The 27,834-nt window shown below is 34.6% G+C and overlaps 1 protein-coding gene across 1 annotated transcript in view; it reads left to right on the top strand.

Moving 5' to 3' along the window:
- The window catches only part of LOC106118507 (uncharacterized), a 39,270-nt gene that overhangs the window by 1,551 nt on the left and 9,885 nt on the right, over window positions 1-27,834 (top strand). The gene's annotated exons all lie outside the window — the stretch shown is intronic.

Raw genomic sequence — 27,834 nt, 5'->3', positions numbered from 1 at the left:
TTCCACTTCCCATCCTTTCCTTATGAGAAAAGGGTGGGAAGGGAAAGAAGACTAAATTAGGCCACCGGGACGCACGCTCATCAGACGAAATGCGGAATTGCTTCCACTTGACGCCTGTCTTCTGTGTGGTCGTGGTATTTCACCGGACGAGCCGGGCCGATTCGTGCGAACATGTTAAAGCGGGCTCTACCACTGTTGAAATCACTTTTAGTTACTAAACGCTACTCGACTAAAATCCTAGCCTATTTCGTACTAGCCTTAAGTTAGGCCGAATGATTTGGCGAGATACTATATTAAATAGAATTATGTAGATTGCCCTAAGGCAAAATAAATTTAAACAAACTCCGCCTACAAATGTGAATGGATTAATTTATTTTATTTTAACTTTATGTCGATGTTAGTTTGTTTTGTCCTTAATGTAATCAGAAACTTTCTGAAAGCTTAGTTTGGGGAAGTTCGCTCTTCTGTGTAACCTAATTGTTGAATGGTGTCACATAATCCAATAAAATACTTTGGATTTGGTAGAATATTTAATTAATTAAGGGGATTTTGGTTTTGCAAGGCAGGGGTATACTTAGAAAAGAGAAATAAAACTTTTCTCTACTTCCATTCTGTCCTGGTTCAGGTTTGTTGCAGATGTCTATAGGCAGAGGCCGCTTCGTTATTTTAGGAATATTAAGTGAACCTCTTGCTTGCCACCATCTAGTATAAAACTAACGGATTGGTCAATAGTAGGCAAGTTGTAATAACCACATTAATTTAAAACAAATAATATTTCTTTAAATTATTAGCCTAAAATTTAAAAAATAAAATGCGAATGTTTGGATGGATGGATGGATGTTTGTTTGTAGATATATTCAGAACGACTGCATGAATCTTGCTGCTAGATGATAGATGTAGAACACAGTCTGGAAGGACACGTAGGCTACTAATTTTATTTATTTGATTCCGCGCGGACGGAGTCGCGGGCGACTGCTAGTCTATTCATATTAATAAAATTGGGGTGTCTGTATGTAATATTCAAATGACTAATTATAATCGTACGTATAATGTATTTTCGTAGGTGATAATAAAAAACTTTTTTTTAAATTTTTGTCTGTATGTCTGTCAACAAGGCAGCGTCGAAAATCTCCGAAACATCTAGACCGACTTCTACCGGAACTAGCAAGTAGGAAGCTGATGCATGGGGGAATATTAAAGGTTAATTTTCTTGTTTGATTCTGCGCTGACAAAGTCGTGAACCACTAGTAAAAAATAAATTTACAATTACCATGAAACATTAGCTTTGTTACAAATGAGTACTGAATTTTGTACATTTCTTGGCAGCAACGCAGAAATGCTTTTGTTTCTTAGAGCGAGACTTTGTAAATTAGAGTATAAATAAATAATGTAAGATGAAATATAAAACATCTCGAGAATGAAATTTTTGGTTTCTTTCTCTTGTTTTTACCTGGAATTATATGTAAGCAATACCGCATTTCATCTGGTGAGTGTGCCTAGAGATATTAGTCGTCTTTCTCTTGCCACCCTTTTGGGAAATATGTGGATTCGATGGAGGAAGCGACGCATAGGAAGAATTCTGTTTTTGTCTGTGTGTCTCATCATCCATCGGTTAAAGGTATACTTCCCTTTCTAATTAATATCCTTCTTCTTCTAACTAATATTTCCCCGAATTTAGATGGCTCGTTTGCCACCTTATAATATAAAATAATATTTCCGAGAAATTTAAAAAAATATCTGTTTTAATTCTCAAAAAATTATTATAAAGCGTTGATTTTCTAATTTATATTTTTAGACATTATTAGTTAGAATCCTTTGGTGCGAATGACGTGCTTTCTTTACAAAGTCAAGTGTCAGAATGATTAGTGAGGGGACATAAACGTAGACATTTTAGTAAGGCTAGTGTTGCGATACACCGGCATTCGGATTTGCTTCCTAACAATACATAAATTCTATTATAAGTGCATTAAAAAAACATCGCATTAACAAAAAAAACTCACCAGTAGTTAAGCTCTTGGACTATAATTCGTTGTTCAGACAGACCGGTATTATCGCAAGAGGAAAAACGTTAGGAAAAACTGAGACAATGACGAAGGCGAAAACAAACTGAACATGTTTGTTACTTCCGACCCTTTCAGGATTCAGCGACCTTTGCTATTGTTTCAAATTAGACTTTGGAAGGTATAGACTAGAATGGATTAATTTTGATCAACGTTGACCGATTTTTATATAATTTTATATGCACATTCAGTAGGTCAGAGAATCGGCTACTATCCATTTTTAATCCCGCACGGTGGGAGTCTCAGGCGATGACTAATCTTACTATTTTACTAATATTATAAATGAGAATGTTTTGGTGAATCGATGGATAGATTTTGTTACAAGGTATCTCCAGAACAGTTGGACGGATTTCGATGAAATTAGGTATACATATAGAACATAGTCTGGAAGAACACATAGGCTACTTATTATGTTTTTTATCCCTCGTTGACAGAGTCGCGGGCAACAGCTAATATACTTATAAAATTACAATAAGTGTGTCCTTTAGTGAGATAAATTGTCCACTAATATTTATGAAAACTGATTAATATAGATAACTAGGTGTCGCCGGCGACTCCGTCCGTACGGAATTAAAAAAATAATATCATTAACCTATGCGTTCTTCCAGATTATGTTCTACAGCTATGTCAAATTTCAGCGAGATTCATACAGCCATTCTAGAAATATCTTCAAAGAAACATCCATCCATCTTAACATTCACATTTATAATATTATATAATGAGTTTGATTTAATTTTAATAAAAGACAAACATATATGAGTTTAAAATAAAGGGTTTATTTGTAAATCTATTTGAAGCTAGACTTTCACGCGTTCTAAAGCTCTAATTGGTTTTGCGAACGAATCCCAGAGTATCCTATTCCCAACTCAACATTGAATTTATAAACAGATTATCCACGAATAAGTTCCAAACAATGGTATTGTGTTACACAATCTTGTTTTGTTCAAGTCAAGAAATAGTTGAAGATTTGGGTATAACAATTATAATAGTAATTAGGATAGGTAAAGTCTTTTGTGCTTAATCTATGTTTCAAATGTTTGATGTTTAAAAAAAATAAAAAACCAACAAAAAATATCATTTGTAATGTCTTGATAGTTTATGTTATGGCAAAAAATACTTTATTCGGTTGACAAAAATGTTACTAATATTATTTCCGATTAACATATGTACATTTATCCGACGTTCTTACGGTGAAGGAAAACATCGTGATGCAACCTGCACATGTCTGAGAAGAAATTCAAAGATATGTGTGAAGTCAACCAACCCGCACTTGGCCAGCGTGGTTGACTATGGCCTAATCACCCTTAATTTAGGGTAGGCTCCGAGCCCCTCAATGAGGACGTATAGTGAGCTGATGATGATTAATGTTAAGATGGATGTATGTATGTTAGAAGGTATGTCAAGAACGACTACATATATCTCGCTTAAATTTGGCATACATATAGAACATATCTTGATGAATACACAGACTACCAATTAAGTTTTTTTTTTAATACCGCGGGGACGGCCTCGCGTGCTTTAATTTAAATTACTACTTATGACTCAATGTTAACTTTCCGTTGTCTTGTCTGTTTGATGGCTATTAATATTAAAAAAAAAACATTCATAATATTGATATTAACGCCTACCAAAGATCTAGGTTAGTAGTTCTTAAAGATTTTTCAATTGCCACAGTGATGTCATGTGCTCATTTCTAAAAGAACACGAAGAGTCCCAAAGCGACCTCAACACTATTTCTAACACAAAAATACAACATCAAAATACGTAGAACTCAAATGGGTTTGCTATGAATATTTTTTTTATTTAAAGAGGTGTCAGGAATACTGGAATGTGTTGAAGTAAAGAGCTGTAATTGATTTTTTTTTAAATTAATTGTAGTCAATATGAATCGTTAATAATGGATGAAAATTTTGTTCGTAATAGTATAATTAATTATTATAAATTGCGATGAAGGAGAGTAAGGATGGAAAAGAGCGGTTGGATTCCTGATAAACTTTGCAAAATAATATAACGTTAAAAGAGAAAATAAAAATATCTATTTAATAAATAAAATAATCGATTCTCATGAAATTTTGTTTGCATATTGAGTAAGTCTGAGAATCAGGCCACATCTATTTTTAATCCCGCGCGGACGTTGTCGCGGGCGACAGCTAGTTATAAAATAGAATAAGGAAATAAGATAGGCAACTGTTTGTTTGATGATATATTTACAACTGCATTTTAAATTAGAAAAAAGGAAGAAAAATATACATAATGTTCGAAAAATAAAAATTATAAGTAAAAAGTATAAAGAGGTTCCGTATGTGGCAGCAACAATTTTCTTCTTATTTCTAAATTCTCAATGAAATTAATAAGAATTAAAAAAATATTCCAAAATATAAATGCATTAATAATAACTTATAGGATGATTTAAAATTAATATAATTTTATAATTTTTGTATCAACTCCAAAGCAATAGTTAGTTTTTATATGTTCGTTTTCAAAACGTATAAAAACGGATTCTATGTTTTGAAATTTTAAAAATGGAATCAACATTTCGAAATTCAAAAAATGTGGAATTTCTTTTTTCTGTGAATGCTAAGACCGGACAGAAAAAATTGATAGTCAACTGGTTGATCGGTGTCGGGTCGGAAATGATAAATGGGGCGAGTCGTCTCGTTGACTTTGGGCTTGTATCACGTTTGCCCAACGAAAACCCTACGAGAGATTGACGTAACAAATTGATTATTTTTCTTACAGCTATCACCAAGTTACGTAAGTTCCATGTTGTTTTTCGAAAATTGGTTTTACTTGATTGAATCAGGGGAGTTCATATTTAAGTTTATATATATGTCGATCCACCTGAATTCGCCGAAATAGCGAAGCAACCACTACCCATAGATATCAACATTTGCAAATGTGTTGCCTATTTTAAAAGACAAAGAAGGGGACGCACAGACAGAAAATATTTCCACTTCCTATGTGACCCATCCTACGCCAAATCCAACTCCTCTTCCCATCCTTTCCTGGCGATAGCAATACAATACAAGCTAGCAAATAGCTTCGTTATTTCGGCAAACTCAAGTGGTTGCTAGCTCGTTTGCCAACTTATACAAAAAATGTTAATATCCAATTCTATTAAATAGTGAATTTCATCCGCATATTCTTGATACTTGCAACAATAAAATGCAAACAATACGTCTAATTATATACAAACTCGTTTAATTATAATAACTTAGGCAAGTAGACAATGATCAGTCAAGCTGTAACGAGGCCGCTTGAATAATGGACACGGCCGCGGCGTCCGCTACGTGTCTCGACCTTTAATAGGACAACTATTCCAATTAACTTCAGTTGTACCCGCGTTGCGCTCGAATTGATGATATCGCGTTACACTCAAGAAATTACTGGGACCTCAGATAATTAGTGAAGTCAACCAAAATGGATGTTACCTTTTTGATGTAATATTAATTACATCATCAACAAATCTGAATATTAAGCCACTAAGGTTTGGGATGAAAGAATTACATGTTGCTGAGACGCGTATGCTGAGATGGATGTGAGGTATGATAAGAAAGGATAAAATTAAGAATATGTATATTAGAGGAAGTTTGAAATTAGCGCCAGTGATAGAGAAATTGAGGAGTAGAAGGTTAGGTAAGGATGCTGATGAAATAAACAAAAAAGTAACTAAAAGTAGATTAAATTTTAATTGCTACAAAGCTTGAGTAAACAAAACCAAAAGAATAGATGGATTGTGTGAAAGAGGATATGCATAAGATGGCGATGAAAGAAAAAAGATATAACGTAAAGGTGCTGCACGATTCCTCATTGTAATTGTGGTAAAAATAACTTTTGCAGCAAAAATATTTCACCCTGTGTCGATTATAGAGATAGCCATATTTACGGTCAACAACGTTCCATCGTATATAATACCCTGCAACCGAACGTGACCAGGGTACAAACACTGACTCGTATCGAATAAATTAAATGGGACAGATACAAGTAAAGATAATAAAGAGAGGTCACAATTGTGCAGAAAATCCTTTAGGTCTCGAAATCCCCGACTTTTTTTATAAACTTTACTTCTCCTTACCAATATTTTATTATTGGAAAGGACAGGAGAAATAGATCTGATAGTGGTGGGCATCTATAGGAATTATAATATCCTTATGCTGGGGAGATCCTCTGTCCATAAAAGCAGGGGGCGCATCTGCAACCTTCTATATTTAGGCGGATGACTATTGCCAACGGTCACTTCACGATATTTTAGCGTTATAAGATGGTTATTGACTTGTTAACCAACTTCTAGTACAATAAAGAAATAAAGCTTTTTGAGAACCGCCAGATTTTTGAAGATGTTTATTGGGTGACGGTTACCTTCTTCGTTTGTTACTTTCTGAAAATGAATTACTACTGCTGTCCCTTTCTGAATTCTATTGCCTTTCTCGTTATACTCTGGAAAATATGGTAGGTTATTTGTTTAAACTTACACCTTGGTTGTTAGGATGTTTGCATAAATTAAAAAAGTTATGGCTCTCGAGAGAAAGTTTTTATCTTAGACTTACAACTTCTTGAAACTTCAGCGTTTTATTACTCACTTATCTTGATAAAGCGGACTTCAAAAGAAATTTATGCGATGTTATTTATGCTGTGGGTACTTAAAATACCCATATGCACTTTTTATAGTACAAGATGACAAAATACTACGAGACACTTTTTGACAGTGGTAGAGCCCGCTTTAACATTTTGGCACGAATTGGCCCGACTCCCCCGGTGAAATACCACTACCTCACAGAAGACAGGCTTGAAGTGAAAGGAATTCGGCGTTTCATCTGATGAGTGTGGTACTGGGTTCTTATAAGGGAAAGATGGGAAGTGGAACTGGATTTTCTGGATAAGGGGATTTATGGGAAGGGAAAATATTATCTTTCTGTGCATCCCCTCCTCCGTCGATTATAGGTAGGCAACGCATCTGCAATTGCGGATGTCTATGGCCAACGTTCGTTTTGCTATTGCAGTGATTATAGGTGACCGTTCGCTCGTTTGTGACCTTATAATATATAAAAAAAGATCCCGCAACAAAAATTTTTGTTTGCTACACGAATGGGCCACGACCGGTAAAATACCATGACCCCACAGAAGACAAAAATCAAGTGCTTAAGAACTGCGCCACCACACTCTTCCTAGGTCGTAATAAATTTTTTAAGGAATAACTTTCGTGTACCATTTTTTTTAAATCTATTAAATATTTTTCAAGTATTAAAATCAATCGATCAGCGAAACTCAATAATGATGTCACTGTGAGATAATTTAAAAAGTTTTTACTTTATTTTAAATTGATATTGTTAGTATAAGGTAGAAAATATTATTTTAAATGAAAATGAAATCTTCCAAGTTATAATTACTTGTAAATCTTCTAAGTATTCTCAACTTTATAAAAGACTTTTAAAAGTAATTATAAGTCTTAATTCAGCTACACTCATTTAAACATCTTTTGAATTTCATTTTAGTATTTTTAAAAACAAAACTATGCTATAAACTGCCTCAGAGTAGATTGTGACTTCATTTTGTTAATGAAAATTAGAAAGTGAATAAAATTGAAAAAGTTACCTGATTAATAGAAAAGCATTTATATCAAAATGATCATCACCATCAGCTCACTATACGTCCCCACCGAGGAGCTCGGAGCCTAACCTAAGTTAAGGATGTATAGACCATAGTCAACCACGCTGACCAAGTACAGGTTGGTTGACTACACACATATCTTTGAATTTCTCAGATATGTGCAGGTTGCATCATGATGTTTTCCTTTACCGTAAGAACGTCGGATAAATGTGTATAAGTAAATCAGAAACCGAAAAACATTGGTACATGGCGGGATTCGAACTCAGGACCTGCAGATTGTAAGTCAAATGCTTGACTTCTGAGACACCATCAAAATGATACCACTAACAAATCAGATAACAGTGGTAGACGCCAGCTACAATTATTGCACGAATGGATCAGATCGACCGGCGCAATAGCACGTCCACACAGAAGACACGCGTGAAAGCCATTCCGCATTTCGTCAGATGATTATACGTAGACATACTTTATTCCTATTTTCCTTTCCACCTATTTCTTATAAGAAAAGAATGAGAAGGGGAACTTAACGGAGTCGTAGACTCATAAGAAGGGGTAATATTCTCTTTCTGTGCGTCGTCTTTCGATTAAAGGTACGCAACGCATCTGCAATTAAGGATGTCTATGGGTAGCGTTCGCTTTGTTACTAGGTTTCGGCAAGTTCAGGTGTCTGTTTACTAGTTTGCCACCTTACGTGTGATAATTTTATTAACTTCCTCACATTAACTTTTATGTGTTAAATTTCGAAATTAATACATATTTTATGTTTTTTCAAAGTGATATAAAATATTCGTTAAGTAATTCTTTATAACAGTCAATTTGAGGAAACATTTTTCAACATTTAGTACATTCTCAACAGCAAAATGAGATAGATTTTTATTTCTCTTTCTTGGAACTTTCCTCTTTATTGTCTAAGAAGCCGTGTGTACGATGTCTAAATTAAGTTTTATTTTATGTCAAGTATAAAAGGCCCGATGAAGCTGGAAATTACTTTCAAATGGGACTGAAGTACTAAGCTTTAACCGTGGCTTTGTTTGAGTCCATCCATAAGTACATTTCAAAGATTAGTGCAATAATATATTTTATACAACTAATCGAATTGCAAGCGTTTAAGCACTTGACTTGCAATCTGCAGCTTCTGTGTTCAAATCCCGAAATTTACCAAAGTGTTCTTACATATGTACATTTAGCAAATGTTCTTTCGGCGAAGGAAAACGTGATGCAACCTGCACATACCTGCGAAGAAATTTAGAGATATGAGTGAAGTCAACCAACGCAGTAGGTTAATTGCCTATAGCCTAGTTACTCATAACTTAGGGTAGGCTTCAAGTCCCTCCGTAGGAACATATAGTGAGCTGATGATGATGATAGAATTGGTCGACGAAAACATTATGTGCCAATCCTACATAGAGGAGAGGAGATGGATATAAAATAATATGGAATGGTGATCACATACAGATGGAATAGGTAGATCTAACACATACGATGTTACGTAAGGGCATTGTTTGAGGATAGGGTCTTATCTTTGTGGGGATAATTTGGCAAAGCTTAGCTTCATGCTGTAGACTGGTGACAGAAATATCCCGTGTTCTTAACTTCCGAATATATGTGCAGTGTCTAGTTCTGGAATGTAAGGCTAAATGCCAACTGTGATCACGCGTGACTGTCTGTGACTGTGTGTACAAAATACGTATTTATAATATTAGTGAATATTATTAAATATATTTATATCGCAGTATTACGCAACATCAGATGTCAAGCAGATGCGTTTGCTCATTTGTCAAACTGTTAACTTTATATTCTTTGGCACAGTTCCAGATTACGTTGCGCCTACTGACTTATACTGATTTAGTTATGAATAGTTGATTATTTTAGCATTATTTTATATAAAAGATGAAAACATTTAATAAAATTTTTCATCATAATTTTACCAGAAATTTGGAGCCTTTGACTAATTGAGTCATTTCGCATATGCTACTTTTTAAATTGCTTTAAACATGTTTTGTAATATAAATGTAGCATGTTATATTCTATCCACATAATTAATTCCTAATCCCATAACATTTTTATGCCATAAATAATATTTTAGGACATCTATATATCATCAGCTTACTATACGTCCCCACTGAGAGGCTCAAACCTACCCTAAGTCAAGGGTGACTAGGCCATAGTCAACCACGCTGCTCCACTGCGAGTTGACTTCACAGATATCTTTGAATTTCTTCGCAGATATGTGTAGGTTGCATCACAATGTTTTCCTTCACCGTAAGAACATCGGATAAAAATTAATTTATGTAAATAGAAGTACATACATACTTGATATGTAATGCAGGTCATAGGTTCGAATCCCCTATATGATTACAAGTCAAGAGCTTAACCCTTGAGCCACCGACTGTCCTTAGGACTTTGATCAGGATTTAATTGAAATTAATTATGTAGACACGATACGAAAATCAGTCTGAAGGATACGTTATGTATCACTAATTATATATTACATTTTATATATTCATTATGTACTTATGAGAGACCTATCAAAGAGAAAGGATATCTTTTCATATAAATGAAGTTTACGTCACGTCCCAACTGATTTGCAAGTATAAGTAAATGTCTTTCCCTAACTTAGCTATTTGCCAAATAAGTTTTTCTGAGAATCGAGATAGCGTAGTAGTTGTTAAAGTTTTTATTATCAACCAAGGAAGTTGACTGTTTTATTGTTAACGGTTTGGTAAAGGTTCTTTCTCACTAAAACCTCGGTGGCCAACCTCAAATGCGACTGCCTCTTCTTCCTCGTATCATCACAAAGATTCAGCAACATGGGATCATACAATGTTGCCATCATCCTGGAAAAGATGATTAGTCTATTAAAATTATTAGGTTAGCCGTTTTAATGATATAAATTAATTTAAGCGTTGTTCTATTACTGTCTTATTAATATTAGAAATACGATTATTTAGGTGGATGGATGAATATGTTAGAAGTTTTTGATGAATGTATGTTAGAATTGAGAGCGTCGGTGGCTCAGGGGTCAAGCACTTGACTTGCAATCTGCAAGTCCTGGGTTCGAATCCCGCCATGTACCAATGTGTTTTTCGATTTCCTATTTACATATGTACATTTATTCGACGTTCTTACGCTGAAGGAAAACATCGTGATGCAACCTGCACATATCTGAGAAGAAATTCAAAGATATGTGTAAAGTCAACCAACCCGCACTTGGCCAGCGTGGTTGACTATGGCCTAATCACCCTTAACTTAGGGTAGGCTCCGAGCCCCTTGGTGGTGAGCTGATGATGATGATGATGATGATGTTAGAAGTTATATCCGGAACAGTTCAACGGACCTCGATGAAATTTGTCACAGATTTAGAACATAGTCTTGAAAAACATATAAGCAACTGTTAGGAAGAAAATCCGACACTGTGCCGGTGTACTAGCGAAAAACTAGCCTTATAAAATGTCGACGTTTATGTCCCCTAACTAATCATTCTGACACTTGACTTTGTAACGAAAGCACGTCATTCGAGCCAAAGGATTCTAAATAATAATGTCTAAAACTACTCATTAAGTTTTTTTAATACCGCGTAGACGAAGTTGTGGGCGATAACTAGTATGTGATACTACAATGAAAGCTATATATTTTAGCTTCTAGTCCACATTCAAATTTCATCAGAAAAATCATGTATGATTTTTTTTCAATAACCGAAATAAACCAAATCTGAATGTTCATATACACATAAAATCTGTGACTTCGTAGCGGAATCAAACGAAAAATTTGAATAAAAAGATTGATCACCACGATGAATTCCTTTTAACGTGTGCCCTTTACCCGGTGTCATTAATCAGTTGGGATAGTATCAGTGAATCGATGGAATTTATCACACCAGATCCCAGTTCACGGCCTAGCGCTATAACGTATTTTTGTACATTTGTCATCTGATAGAAGATTTTTATAAAAAAAGATGTTACATCGAATTTTTACCTGTCAATAGATTAAGCTGTTTGAATTTAAATTTGAATAATAATTTTGATTTCAATTACTTACTTACCTACTTTATATTGTTGCTAATACGCGTCTGATTTAATTTTTGCATGTCTACAATTGGCATACATCTTTAAAACGTTTGTGTGAATTTTGTAATATTAATCAGCGAAGAAATTCAAAGATATGTGTGAATTCAACCAACCCGCAGTGGGCCAGCGTGGTTGACTATGGCCTAGTAAACCCCAACTTAGGGTAGGCTCCGAGCCCCTCAGTGGAGACGTATAGTGAGCTGATGATTATGCTGTTGGCTTGTCTTTATAAATAAATTAAATTTTAAAAAATATGTAGGAATTAAGAAATTTATATATAGCTGGTTGTAAATAAAACAAAAACTCATCTCAAAAAATTCGCATAGAATTCTAACTTGACAAAATGTATTCAGCCGTTTAGTCTTCAGGAGGTTACATTGATATGAAAATTTAGCTATTTAAATAGTACAAACAATACTTATCAAGCCAGTTATCTAATTTGACCTATATTATTAGTCTAAATAGCTGCAATTATAGATAAAATGAGCATTAACGTTTGCGGATAACCGGTTTGGCGATAAGCGGTGGCGCTAGCGTCGCATTAACTCTAAAATATCGCACAGTAGCGCCATCTGTGACCTAGGTCTAACTATCATTTGCAAAGCACCGATTACAATCTAACTTTATACAAATGCATTCAAACGATTTGTCGCATTGAATTTATGTCTCTCTTTTGAATTATTCGATACACTGTTTAGAGTACCTATAGCCTAATGGTTAAGGGGATTTCAGATCACGTGTTGAGAGTTCCAATCCTGCTATTCGACTATTGTCGTAAACTATATTTTAGCACTTAAGCTTACTTAGAATTTTTTTATATCATAAGGTGGCAAACGAGCGAGCGGCCACTTGAAATCGCTGAAGTAGCGAAGTGACCGTTGCCCATAGACATACGCAATTGCATATGCGTTGCCTACCTTAAATCGACGGAAGAGAGGATGCACAGAAAGAAAATATTTTCCCTTCCCATGCATCCTCTCATCCGGAAAGTCCACTTCCTTATAAGAAAAAGGGTAGGAAGGGAAAAAGGACTAAATCAGGCCTCCGGGACGCACACTCATCAGACGAAACGAGGAATTGCTTCCACTTGACGCCTGTCTTCTGTGTGGTTGTGATATTTCACGGGGCGAGCCGGGCCGATTCGTGCGAAGATGTTAAAGCGGGCTCTACCACTGTCTCTAGAATGGTACGAGAGATATTATTATAGTAAATTGACAAAATTTGCAAATATAAAAAACTGTTTGAATAACATAGAAATTTAATTACACTACAATATGTTGTTGCTCCTGTTTATTAAAAAAAAGTGAAAGGGACATCAATACGATTCTGTCAGTGGAAACTCAAAATTATGGATGGATGTCTCCAGAATGGCTCAATGGATCTGGACGTTTGGCACTTAGATGTCTCCAAGAACACGTAGGCTACGGATACGTTATTCGCATATTTAATCAGTAACTCCGCAAATAAGTTATTGAAATTTGGCATAGATATGTATATAAGATAGTCACGAATAAATTGTGGTCAAGCAGTGGTTTATTCAATATAAAAATTATTATATATTATATATTTCATCCATTGTTTTAATTGTGCACAGGTCTACTTGGGAGAAAAAGCTAGTGTAAAATAAAAATTCGCATCTAAAAATTTTATACGATGTATTTGAGAGAAAAATGCTTTCATCTGCAAACATTTGAAGGGGAACGAAAATGTGTGGATTGACAATATTGGAATATCTTTATCTGATTGTTGGGATTTCATGGAAATTTTGTAGACATTGCTGACATTCTCTTTTCACACGAACAGGAACAACGTTTGCTTACCGAATGAGCAACAAATTTTTAAACGATTTCATTTAACTTGCTGTTTATTTGGATCAAATCTACTAACTAATTTATACTCCATATTACTAGATTAAACTGTTTGGGATATACCTTTAGTTTGTTCTTTAGTGCGTCTTGTATCATCATCATCAACCTGCCCTTATCCCTACAGAGGGTCGGCAAAGTACTACTCTTCAATCCATCGATAGTTTTTGCGTCCCACATTTACACTTGACATACATCTTCTTTTTCTGCGTCCCGTCTTGCGTGGATTAAAGGTAGGCAACATCTGCGACTGCATGTCTCTTGGCAGCGCTTTGCTATTTCGGCAAATTCAAGTATCAATTTGCTTGCTAGTTTGCCAGGTTATGATATAAAAAGGTATTATGCCGAGAAGTGCATTCTACTAATATTATACATGCGAAAGTTAAGATAGATGGATGGATGTCTGTTAGAATCTCAAGATAGTTAAACGGATCTCGCTATAATTAATAGATTGAGAACTTTATCTTTACACTGTAACAATACATAGGCCACTAATAAAGTGTTTTTTAATTTATTTAATTTCTTGTTCGTTTCCATTGTCAGAAATTATACATTTTAATAAAAAATCTCTCGTAGACTGTTCAAGCTTATTGGTCAACTACGTTCCTTTTAAATCCTTTTTTATAGAGAGCTCTTTTATGAGAGTCGTTGTTTACTTTTTCTTTTATTTCCTTTCTATATTTCCGTCGATGCCAGTGCCTGCCTTTCCTTCTTCTTTTTTTTATTGTACACTTTTCCTTCTCTTCATTGTAATGATTTATCTAAGATAAATTCCTTATATTAGCATCTTTCTACGAACTTATTTCTTCTAACTACGAACTTATAGAAACAAAGATATTAAATATTGCTTGAGATATTTAAAAAATAATATTAAAATAATGACCATATTCTTTTTTTATTCTGCTGTAAGTACCAAATATTTTCAAATTCATTCGAATTTAAATTCACTTTTTATTTTAATTTACAACACCCTATATAATTATATTGTCATCCTGCTCATTCTCTTAAGTAAAACTGAGACAGAAATATTTTTTACGAATACGGTGCGAAAAACATACTGTATTCTCAATGTTTTAATTTGATAAGTTCATGAAGATTTGTAGCGAAGAATTAAAAAGAAAAACTGGCTTATACCATTAACCTGAATTCGATAACAGCTTGGTACCAGATAGTACCAAGGTTTGGTTTATTTGATTTTTAATATTGCAGATATACATTTTTACGATATTTTACGTTTTGATCCAATTACCTTGAAGCTTAATTTTTTTGTCGGTTGCTATTTTTAGACATTATTAATAAGAATCCTTTGAGGCGAATGACGTGCTTTCGTTACAAAATCAAGTGTGAGAATGAATAGTGAGGGGACATAAACGTCGACATTTTAATAAGCCTAGCCTTAGCTAGTGTTGGGCCACGTTTCGGATTTTCTTCCTAACAGTACATAACAAATGACTTGGTTGGCGATACAAATTTAAAGGTAAAACATACGCTTTTATAACATTGATAACACTAATATCATCGGCTATCAAAAGGTTAAAATAAACCTTAAGCTTATCCTATATTCAGATATAAGGATCGGTGTTTTTAGTAAATTCTAAAAAGATATTTTAACTGACCTATTTCTCTACAACCCGAACGCCGATTGAATTTTCTCAACAAATCGTTCTATAGTCAAGCCCAAGGCGGGAAAATAACTCGGATTGCTAATTGTTCGTGGTATAAATTGAATGTTACAAACTAGTCGGTTTTCGATTAAATGGAACAAAGTTCTTTATTTTTTTTTTAATTTTATATTCAAACAATAAAATTTTGTACAGTATTTATGACGTTATTAACAAACTGTGTCATTTTTTTTATATAATAAGGTGGCAAACGAGCGAGCCACCTGCATTCGCTGAAATAGCGAAGTAACCGTTGCCCATAGACATACGCAATTGCATGTGAGTTGCCTACCTTTGATAGAGGAGATGATGCACCGAAAGAAAATATCTTCCCGTTCCATGCATCCTCTCATCCGGAAAGTCCACTTCCTATCCTTTCCTCATACGAAAAAGGGTGGAAGGGGAAGAGGACTAAATTAGGCCTCCTCATAGAGTATGTGTTACTTGAATTGTGGAGCCCATAGCATCAACTACAAATTTATATCACAATTTCTTTTCGGCGATATTAAGTCTTATATAAGACAAACACAATTTAAGTCCAATCGTGTTTCGTTACGCTTTAGTCCTGTATAACCACGTTTACATTATTCAAGGCGTTACGTTATTGCTCGTGTTGTTCATTTGCGGGAATATTGACTGATCTTTGTTGTTTAATTTTCTTACCTCCATTTTTCAGCTATAAGCCTACAATAATGTTTGCTGTATTTTTTGTTTCCTCACATCATTTCAACGAGAATTTTTACTGTTATTTACAATATTTTATTGGTATCCACCGATCCATCAGATGGATGGATGTTTAAAGGTATCTCCAGAACGACTGTATGGATCTCGCTAAAATTTGGCGTTGATGTAGAACATAATCTGGAAGAACTAGTATACTACTAATTAAGTTTGTTTTTAATAACGGGCGGACGGAGTCACGAGCAACAGGTAGTTTAAGACATTTTGAAGTTTCATAGACTAATGGTTAAGGGTATGAATATCCGTAAATAAATGATAATAGCAATAAACATTCCAACGGTAATTAGGTTCCTAAAATTTTCGGATGAACATCAAATCTTAAAAAAATATATAATTCCTGTTAATCCTATAATAGCTGTACTTAATAAGATCATGAGAATCTCATTCAAACAAAGATCTGCTCCAGTAAACCTTTTATCAGAAACAAAGATAAAGTCACCAACTTTTTCAACCGAAAATACAATTAGTACGTTAATACTCATTGATCCGAAAAAACTTTTGTAAGTTCTCGTCTTGAGTACACTAGACATATTTGAAGAAAGTTTTGTTGAAGTTGTCATAGTAATTACTGCTCTTGCTTTGATATCGAACATCAGAAGGAATAAAGCAATGTTTAAGAATTCCTTTCTTAATTACTTTGTGTAATAAAGAATTCGTTCAGATGAATGCTTATTTTTAGGGTCCTGTACTTCGAAAGGAAAAAACGAAACCCTTTTCGAGTCACTTTTTTGTCCGTCCGTCTGTCTGTCAAGACCTCTTTTTATTTTATGAGAGTAGGGGGGTATACGAACAGCGGGAACACTGATGTGTTCATCAGCAAACTAGAGGAACACAAATGGACCCTAATTTGCAGTGTTTTGGAAATACAGCCGAGGACAGACCATTCCACGACCCGGCTGTGCGAGTCAGGAAGTTTCGAGCAAACCACTCGCTTGTACATTTTCATCAACATGATATTCATCATCATCTACCTACCCTTTTTCTTAGAGAGGGTCAGCACAGTGTGTACTATTCTACGCTACGCTAGTCCATCGAGGCTATAAACCCTTACAAAAACCTCACATTCCTTGCGAATCAAAAAACCGGATTCTGAGCTTTGATGGCAGTTGTTTTCCATTAAAGCGTTTGTATGACTGATGGGCTTACTCTTGTTGCTATTAGAATATTATATAGTGGTCATCAATCTTATATTCAAGTGTTTTTCTCTGTCCTTTTCTGTATATAAAATTTAATTTTAATTTTTTTTTACACGAAGGTGACACTTGAAACCTTAAATTCTAATCATCTTGTTTCTGCAATGGTATAGGGCTTCGTCTGGGATGTGGAACAATAGAGTGAAAGAGAAAGAGATTTAGCCAGATCTATGTATTTGTAGGAAGGGAAAATAATTTCATTCTCTACGTCTCATCTTTTGTCTATTTCAAGTAAGCAACGCATCAGTAATCTTCCAACTTATTGAAATATCTATAGGAAGCGAAATCATTTGAAAGAAATCAGTTGGCCGTTTGATGGCAGCTAGCTCGTTAGCCAACATTTACCAGATACAGCAAATCTGATTATAAAAGATTGCTACCCATAGACACGTACTTTCATTGGATACAGGAGAGGATAAACTGAAAAGGTTATTCCCTATTCATCCTGCGACCTTTGAAGTTCAAAAGAAATTAAAATAATAATTGCTCGTTGCCAAAATATTACTGCACATAAGAGAAATGGGACAAAGTACCAACATAAAAATAAAGTGTAGGGTTAATCGTTGGATACGCCAGAAATTACTTGCTTGGGACCTTTTTTTACGTTATATTTTCCTTATAATATCTTCATAAGTTAGAGGCTGGCTTGTGAAATATTGTAAGATTATTATATTATGTGTCCCGAAGTGAATTTTTGTGCGCCACAATTTCTCACACGATACTCGTGAATTTTAAATTAGTCTTTACGTTGATACGTATAAAAATTGATACCGAATTTTGAAGACATAGACAACTACGTAGACAAGGGAAAAGAAAATAAAACTCTCTAATTAGTTTATTCATAACTTAATTAAGTCTATTGTTATACAGGTCTGCCCAGTTAAGGAGCCAAGGAAAAATTGAATTATAAACTTCGTGTGTAATAATAAAGGTTTTTCATTTTAATATTTCATTGTATTTGGGCTAATGAGAAGTACAAGACCCGTGTCTTATCATATTTCTCCGTCTGTCTTTTCTGTAGTTCAATATATTTTAAGATAGAACTTACCTCAAAGGGAAAAAACCTTCATGTTTTTTAATTCATCCGGACTATTACGAACTTAGAAACAATCGTTAAATTGTTTGTTCCAATGCTTCATAGCATGGTACAGTCACCAGCATAAATCATACATATATTCCTTTATAAACCTGTATACGCTTTCGGCTTTAATAATATGAACGTATTCATCCGTATGCCTCTGACCGTGAATTCACGTAATTGGCGGATTTACGTAAAGCCTATACAAGTGATAAAAGTTTTGTTAATGTATACATATTAATGCAGCTGACTGTACATACCAATTAGCCTTCTAATGCTGTAAAGTATTGTATGTTCGTGAAGAAATGTGTAACACGATACTCAGAGTGGCTTCACACAACAATGTGATCCCAGTGATGCGTTCACACGACACGTGACCCGGAATATAGCCTCTAATAAACTTAACAACGATATCTACATCAATACTATCAAATTTATTGTAATCTCAAGGCCGGTTTCAGCATTTACGGCGGCCTGGGCGAGATTTTTGAGACGCCCTGGGCGAGATATTTGCGACGCTCCCTTTTTTGGTGTCGGGTCAAATTTTCAATTAGGGAGCCATAGGCGCCGCTTTATTTAAAACTCTATCACTTTTGGCACGCCCTTGTGCCGGGCGCCCTGGGCGCCCTGGGCGGTCGCCCCACCTCGCCCAACTCTAACACCGCTACTATTTAATCTATAGAAACAAAATCAATGTTTGTCTCCTATGCGTTCTGCCGCTGTATAATTTTCAATGAAATTTCGTTAAGATTCGAACATCAAATGTTTGTACTATGTCTGTATTTATATTATTAATCTTGATTTGTATGTAAAGCACAAGGTGGCAAATAAGCGATTTGATTTCGCTAAATTAGCGAAGCGACTTCTACGACAAATTCAAGCTTGGAAATACCTAGCTTAACTATCAAGGGATGAAATGTATTACCTTTCATATTTCCTTCTCATTAGAGAAGGGTGAAAAGGAAAGAGGACTACAATTTGGCACTTAAGATTACAAAAAAGGTTTTTATAAGTAATAACAGTATTAAATAAGTAATACCTTTTAATACATATTTCCTCAATCAATCAAATCAGTAAATAAATAAGTATATAAGCAATAAACCCGTCTTTCGTGACAATTTTACTGGCTATACATTAAATCAGATCCTTTTCAGGAAACCCTCGGGTATTGTACGAGGCTCGATATAAATTCTAAGCAGAAATGACGCCTCACCTTTCTAACATCGACTTTTGTGTATACATTTATATAAAAATACTGGCTGTCGCCCGCGACTGCGTCCGCTTGTTTGTCTAAAAAAAAAACATTTAGGAGTATGAAAAACAGATGTTGGCCGATTCACAGACCTACTTAATATGCTCACAAAATTTCATGAGAATCGGTTTAGCTGTTTCGTAGGAGTATGGGAACGAAAATTGTGATACGAGAATTTTATATATAAGACAAGAAGATAAGGCTTTCACTGTTGAAAAATTTGTGCAAAAATATGTTGTTTTGTATCAGTACTAATGATAAACGATTTTTATTTTTAAATCTAACTTCTTATATAATAAATGCGAAAGTTTAGATGGATGGATGTTTGTTAAAAGGTATCTTCGAAACGCCTCAATGGATGTTTATGAAATTTAGCACCGATATAGAACATAGTCTGTAAGAACACATAAGCTATTTATTAGGTGTGTTTTTAATCCCGCGCGGACGGAGTCGCGGTCGACAGCTAGTAGTTGATAATTCTGTTTGACATAAGAAATTATTAACGATTTTTTACGTTTGTGTTCTGTGCGATTCAAAACCGTTGGATAGGTTTTGATGAAAGTTTGAAGACGCCAAGTTTTATGCCTCAACGAATCTTGATAGAATTTGGCACAGATGTAGAGCCTAGCCTGGAAGAACACAGGCTACTTTATTAAGTTTTTTTAATTCCTAACAGACGGAGTCACTGGCGACCTAGAATTATTATAAAGAAACTACTATATCGATTAGAGTAATTCTTTCCATGTTGAAAAGCTATGCTTATTTTATACGCGAAAATATAAAAAAAATGATTTACAATAAAAAAAAAATTACACGCGATAAACATTACCCACTTGTTATTTGGATAAAAGGAGGTCAAATAAATAACGAAGCGACCAAAAAACACAGTGCCAAATACGGACAGAGGTACCATAAAACGTAACATGAACATTATCTCCTAATTTAGACCTCTATTAAAATTGGGCTTCATAGCAACTGTCGTCGCTTCGATGGTTTAATTAGGTTCATCTTACCGTCTTTGTTCATTAGGGTCACCTCTACGTCTACTTAGGATCACCTTTCCTAGAGCTTAATACATGAATTGTGTCAATGAGAAATTCAAGACAATTACTATGTCTACATCGAACAATACACCCTGTTTTGTGTATGATACGTATATAGGTGGTATCTCCCTGTATTGTTTGATATCACTGTGTCGTATACAGAATGTTTTGTTCAATATACAGAGTGATTTTTTTAAAGTTTGAAGTATTAAGTTTGTTCATGTTACGATTGATTTTTATATTAGTTCCTAAATCCAATTAAATATATTGGTTAGCTTTGCTTAAGTTAGTGCAGGTATTGATCGTGGTTAAGTTACATTTAAGCATAACTTAAAGCATGACAGCGGACTACCTCGCCTTCCTAACTCAATTAACTTTTACCGGAAATTCCTGTTTTCTTGACAGATTTTACTTCATAACTTGATTAAATTTGACCTATTTCAACATAATTAAATTCGGTTACAAGCAAAAGGAATTCCACAAGTAATATGTGTTTATTTAGGACTTTATGTTTTAAAGATAAAAAGCTAGCCTTGAAATTTGCTTTTATATGAATTTCGGTCTCAAATTTTATTATTTTAAAATTATTTTTGTAAATTAAAATGTTATTAGTATTATAGCAAGCCATGTTTGCCAAATATAAGTGAGGCTGTAAAATAATTATTTTGGATTTTTTATTCTTAACTAACTTTAGCCGCGACTGCCCGTCAGCGCGGAATTTCTTTGTGCATATGTATCCTTCCAGACTATGTTCCACATCTATACCAAATTTCGGCGAGATCTATTAAACCATTTTGGAAATACTTGATAACAAACATCCATCGAGTAATACATCTAAACTTTCTTATATATATTTTTCTTTATATCATAAGGTGGCAAACGAGCGAGCGGCCACCTGAAATCGCTGATATAGCGAAGTGACAGTTGCCCATAGACATACGCAATTGCATATGCGTTGCCTACCTTTGATCGACGGAGGAGAGGATGCACAGAAAGAAAATTTATTCCCTTTCCATACATCCTCTCATCCGGAAAGTCTACTTCCACTTCCCATCCCGTCCTTATAAGAAAAAAGGTGGGAAAGGAAAGAGGACTAAATTAGGCCTCCGGGACGCACACTCATCAGACGAAACGCGGAATAGCTTCCACTTGACGCCTGTCTTCTGTGTGGTCGTGGTATTTCACCGGACGAGTCGGGCCAATTCGTGCGAAGATGTTAAAGCGGGCTCTACCACTGTTATAATATTAGTAATGATAAACCATCATTACCATCAACCAACAATTCCTTATGCTTCTAACTATAAATACTTGCTACTGGAGGCTTGCTTACGTATTTTTATACCGATGACGTATACAAGATTCTGAAGTTCTTTTTATTGTATATTTATTTATGTAGCTGACTGTACTTGTCAGGAATCCAAGTGTGTCACCTCACATTCATTCGACATATGGATAACAGTCAATAAGACAACCGTATCTAGTCTTCATTTCGCATTATCTAAGAATAGAGTAATAGTATCGGCCGGTAAACAATTGAAAATCCAAGCTACCTAGAGGGTAATTGGTGATTTTTTATTCTCCAATTCGAAGTACATTGTACTCAGTTCTATAAAATATATCACAGTACGTTAAATGTATTGTATTTCACTACTCAAAGGTTGCTTCAAGCCTTTTGTAGATCTAAAACAATAAATTTCTCACTCTATTCAACATTCCAACGTTCACGAAGTCAATTGTTCTAAGATGCTTTATATAACTCGACTTAATACTTCAAAACTTGCGAGGGTAAAATGTCTTCATCTATTACAACGTTTTGAGAAATCACAGGCGTCAGGGCGTTGTAAAAATGGCATGACGCCAACGTTAATAAATTGCGTCTTTGTATGGCATTGTGAAGTAGCCTCGCGCAGCACAATGGGGCAAATCTATCATGCGTAAAACAGAAGGGTAATTCAAGGACATATACATATAAATATATGTCAATATTGTACGTACGTACTATACTATACTATAAATAGTACACGCTAATAAAGAGTTTGGTATAAAATAAATATTAAGTTTAAAATATTAGTAACTAACTATATATAAGAATCAATTGTTGTTCGTTAGTCTCGTTAAAACTCTAGGAAGACTTATCACGTTTATCATATCTTGTTCTTGAAATGTTTGTGGAAGTCTAGGAAAGGTTTAAAAGGTGAGAAAAATTCCAGTAATCCCCGGGAACTAATTTTTATTTCATTCCACGCGGACTTAGTCGCGGGCGATAGCTAGTCGCTTGTATAAGACATTTTCATTGAATTTCTTTGGTTTACATTAGCAAGGGTTTCTCAAGATTTTAATTTTAACTTTCTCTGCGAATAGTTTTTTTGGATTCCTGAAAGAAAAATCCTTTATTATCTTTTTAATGTTCTATCTTTCTTTTTATCTTTGTTATAAATATAAAAAATGTAATCTTAGTGAATATTCTGATACAAAGTGGAGAATCTAAAAAAAGAAAGAACTTTAAAAAGAATTATTAATCGCGTTGACTTTGAAAGTAACATTTCTTTCGCAATTGTAAAGTCTCGAAGCGGGTTCCGTGTGCAAGATCTCGGATCCGACTGTAATTTGCTGCGTTACCGCATCCCCCTTCCGTTTCCCCATCCCCATCCGGCGTACCCCTAATAGCCTAGCGGAATAAGCAGAATTCACATTGAAATTATTTACACAAAAGACTGCGAATAGTTCATAGCGCGATTTTAAATAAACTCAGCGACATCTAGTGTGCTAAATATGAAACTTTTAACCATATCTAGAAGTAATTTGATTCTCGATTGAAAATCATTTTAAATCTTCTCTAATTTTAATTCATTCAAACTTTCGTGAGAATTTATCATAAACTAATATAAAAACAGCTACATCACGTATGTATGTTCGTTCGGTGGCGGCACCGAGTAGCTTCGAGCCCATCGCACCCTTCAGTAAGCGACGGGCCGCGTCCACGAAATAATACCAGTCCCACTCACCCTAAAGCGCCCCCGATGGGCTCGAAACTAGTCGGTGCCGCCACCGGACGAATATGCGTGAGTGTTTAGCCATTTTTATATAAGTTTTTGTAATATTCTTACCAAGGTCTTGTAGACGAATGATTCCAGAAAATAGCGTTGTAAATATCATATTGACTGACATTAAGCAAACAGGCTTTCCGGATTCGTAAAACAATATTTATTCGTTTCGAACGAAGCAGTAAAGGAGTCGTTATAAGAATTTAGTGTGGCGTCGCAGTCACATTCTGGAGTAAATTGAATTTCACACAAATAGAATAACGTACCAGTCGTTGACGTAAATGTACAACCTCGTTTTTTAAAACTAATGCCTCTTGCTTTTATACTTTCGTGATTTTGTTTTGAATATTTTTATTCGACAACCAATCCTTACTAATATTATAAATGCGAAAGTAACTTTGTCTGTCTGTCCTTCTTTCATGCAAGATCTACTGAAACGATTTAAAAGGTGGTTCGCAGATTGTCTAGATCCTGGGAAAGGACATATACTACTTTTTAACGCGAAAAAGTTGTTGTAATTAGTTTAAAAGGGGGTTGGAAATTTTTATGGAATTATTCATCATCAGTCAGTCGGACGAAGTCGCGGGCACAGCTAGTATTAACATCAAACTCTTTACGTGTGGTTACCAATACTTCTTATATTCTTTTTTCAGTCATCTCCTTGCCATACATTCGTTCTCATTCCTTCTTCGTTTATATAGATATTATATTTCCGCATAACATATTCATACCACTTCAAGCAAGCCCGTTATTTCCTCGTGAACGTATATCAACTAATGTTTGATGAGTTGTTAATTAACTTTAGCTTTCTCTGCTCCTACTTCATAAATATTGGTCCCGCTATACCGTACTGAAAATATACTAAAAGGGTCCCCGAAATTTTCGTTTTCGAATCTATTTTGGATCAACAAATACTATTTCTACGGATCGTAAATAAAGTCCTCGTATCAAAGATTCCTCACAATTCATCTGGTTTAAATATTTTAACAAGTTATTTGTGTCTGTTAAATAAAATATTCGTATTGACATTTGTTAATATATAACAATGTAAGGAACATGAAAAGACCAATTACTGTGATGAGAATCCATATTGTTTTTCCTTTCGAGTTCACACATAAATGTAAGAAGCAATCTACTTAATTGTTTCTCGGAAAAGCGAAATTGTAAGAGCAAGTCGAAACGTGAACGCCCACGATTCACGCATCAATACATGCAATTACAAGACATTCTTTACATTGACAATTCAGTAAACAACGTCCCTTAAACTTTAGTCTTATCCTGGAATATTACGTTTCAAAGGATCAAAGCGTTTAATAAAAGTAGCTTATATTCATATACAAAGTAATTTCGTACCTCAAAAATAATCGTAGTCATTTTGCATTTGTACCTTTCGTATATTAATAAAAGATGTTAAGAGGAAGAAATTTCTTTTTGATCTTGCTGTGTTTTACATTTGTTTCTCCCACAAAATATAACAAAATACATACCTACGTAGAACTTAATAGACGGAAAGAAAAGTAAATATTTCCAGGAACAAATAATAAGGTCGATGATAAAGTCTTTATTAAAGACATTATGCATACGTTAGTATACAAACTTTTTTAGTCTCCAATTGTATATTTGCCTTGTATTAGATATTTATTTTTGTCTGAAATAAACAAAATAATAATAAAGCTGAAAACATCAGAACAGTAAATGGGGCGGACGATCTACTTTTATATTTTTATTTAGTAGTCAGACGTCATCGCGCCATACATGTTAGTCGCGATATTACGAGACGAGAACTCATAAAACTTTACTGCCTTGTATGAAGGCCTTCGAATAATGCATTCACTCTAGATTAATTTTACCCAAACATAATATAAGCATTTAATTTTTAATACGAATAAATAGCGATGTTAAATTACATCTAACCCAAACCAGTACCAATTGTAATCTACCAAGGAGACAACGTAGTTCTTTAAAGGCCAGGAACACTTCTCTATTTTTGGCTTGATCGGAGAGTGAGTGAGAGTTTATATATGGGTGAATAAGTACAGGTAAGGATTTAAAGAGATGGATGGATTGTACGAAATACTACAATTAAGAAGTGAGTGACCACTGAAATATTGATGGAACGATTTGGCTGTAGAAAATCTGGTGCAAGCGTGGGGACATAGGAATGAGGACTGATGAAGCTTAGAGAATAGACGTTAATGTAATTAATCTCATTATTTATTATATCTTAACATGACAGTATGTGTCATAGACAATGACTTCTAAATTAAAACGTTAACACCACGAGCTCGACAGTCGAGTCATGTGAAACGAGGTCAAACGTTGTATGACGGAATTCCCAAATTAAAGCCAGAGTAATAACCCTATAAACGCGTAATATCAAGAACGTTATGATCCGTGACTGCGCCGCCGTATTAATTGTGTGTAATGCAGCATCCCAATGAGCTGTATGCAGCAGCATTCAATTTGCATCACAATCCACTTTGATTTGCATTTTGCACCCTTATGCAAATTATTTTGTTCTCTTTTTTATGCTCATGACTCTATCTATCTCTTTGTCCATCTCTCTGTTCCTAGCTATTGTCCCTATAGCGATAGAGTCTGCTTCCCTTACTATTCTCCTCCACTTTCGCTATGAGATGCTTAAAACTTCCCAATTTATTTCCTTTTTGGTTAATTTATTTGGTTCATTAAATGCAATAACGGTCCAATGGGAATTATTTACCCATTTTACCATTGATCGGTAGATAGATCGGCCCAACGGGAAACACCCGACATAAGTGTCTTCGTGACACAAGTTCTCCTATTGAAAAAGATTATTAATAGGATTTATTTTATGGTTGAAGAATGTACACGGTAGAAACCAAATTATATTCCACAACCATCTTTGATTTTTAATATTTGTAACAATCTATAGTAAGCGGTGCACTGCCAGCCTTTAAAGAAAAGTAGGCTTGGATAATAGTATAGTATTAAAGCTACACATTTTTAGGGTTCCGTACCTCGAAAGGAAAAACACGGTACCCTTATAGGATTACCTTGTTGTCCGTTCGTCTGTCTGACAAGAACCCTGTTTAAGAACATTTGAATCTGAATATTGTTTTGTCTTAAAAGCAATAGAATGTTTATTGCTACTGCATTCACCATAATGTGATCTAAACAGCCCCTAAAGTTCGCAGACATTTGGAGAACAAGGATTGATAAAATAATAAAAAAAGTTTATCGACCATTAAATTTTTATCGCCTCTTGATCGGATCAAAGTGGTATGTTAGAAGACATTTTATTATTCTTAAGTTGTTGTTGCTCAGTCGTAAGACGCCCACTGCTGGGAATAGGCCTCCCCCAACGATCGCCACGATGACCAGTCCTGTGCTACCTGTATCCAGGACACTCCCGCAACCTTGACCAGGTAAGCGTCCCTCTTGCGGGAGGCCTGCCCACGCTGCATCGATCTGCCCGTGGCTGCAACTTCTTAAGTTGTTTAAGAAGTTTTCTTCTTCCTTGTCTTTTTATCAAACAGCGTAATTTAATCTTTCATTTTCTTTTTCACAGAATTAATTCTTAGTTCAAATCTCGGATAAAGCTATAATTAATGCCATTATTCAATAAATAAATCTCCAAATAATAAGGACTTTGTTACTATTTTCATTAATTTATTTCCTAATTAATGAAAAACATTATTTAACTTTATTCTTTGTAAAATAAATACGGGAATAACAGACAAAAACAAATTCATTCATAATGCTTAAATATACAATAGAAAAAAAAGATTCAATGAATATTCTAATAGAAAGAAAGAGAATTCCTAATACAAAATAACAAAGAGATTTGAAGAGTATAATTTTTAAAATGTTTTTTAACGGAAAAAAAAGTTCTTTAAGTGATAGGGATCAAACAATAAAATGTCGGGGCGCAATAATTGCTGAAACGTTCCATTATGTCCTTCTTTCCCTTTTGAGATCAAATTCTGAATCGACAATCATTTACGTAGCCTTTAGCGTCGCTTCTAAAATAAATTAAGCGAAACTCAATAGTCGATCCTGTAAATTTTACTCAATTAATTGAACCATGAAAGATATTTTTGCAAACAACGATTTAGATGGTGAGAATCGTTTTATTTTAAATAAACAGATAACAAATTAACGGTAAATTAAAATAAAATCAATCGGAAAGAGATTAACTAATGAAATTTATGGCACAATAGTTGTCGCCCGCGACTCTGTCC

The sequence above is a fragment of the Papilio xuthus genome, unplaced genomic scaffold (assembly GCF_000836235.2).
Source record: "Papilio xuthus unplaced genomic scaffold, Pxut_1.1 DF827570.1, whole genome shotgun sequence".
Classification (NCBI taxonomy): Eukaryota; Metazoa; Arthropoda; class Insecta; order Lepidoptera; family Papilionidae; genus Papilio; species Papilio xuthus.
Note: the sequence above shows the minus strand (reverse complement) of the source record. Positions and strands in the feature narration are given on the sequence as shown.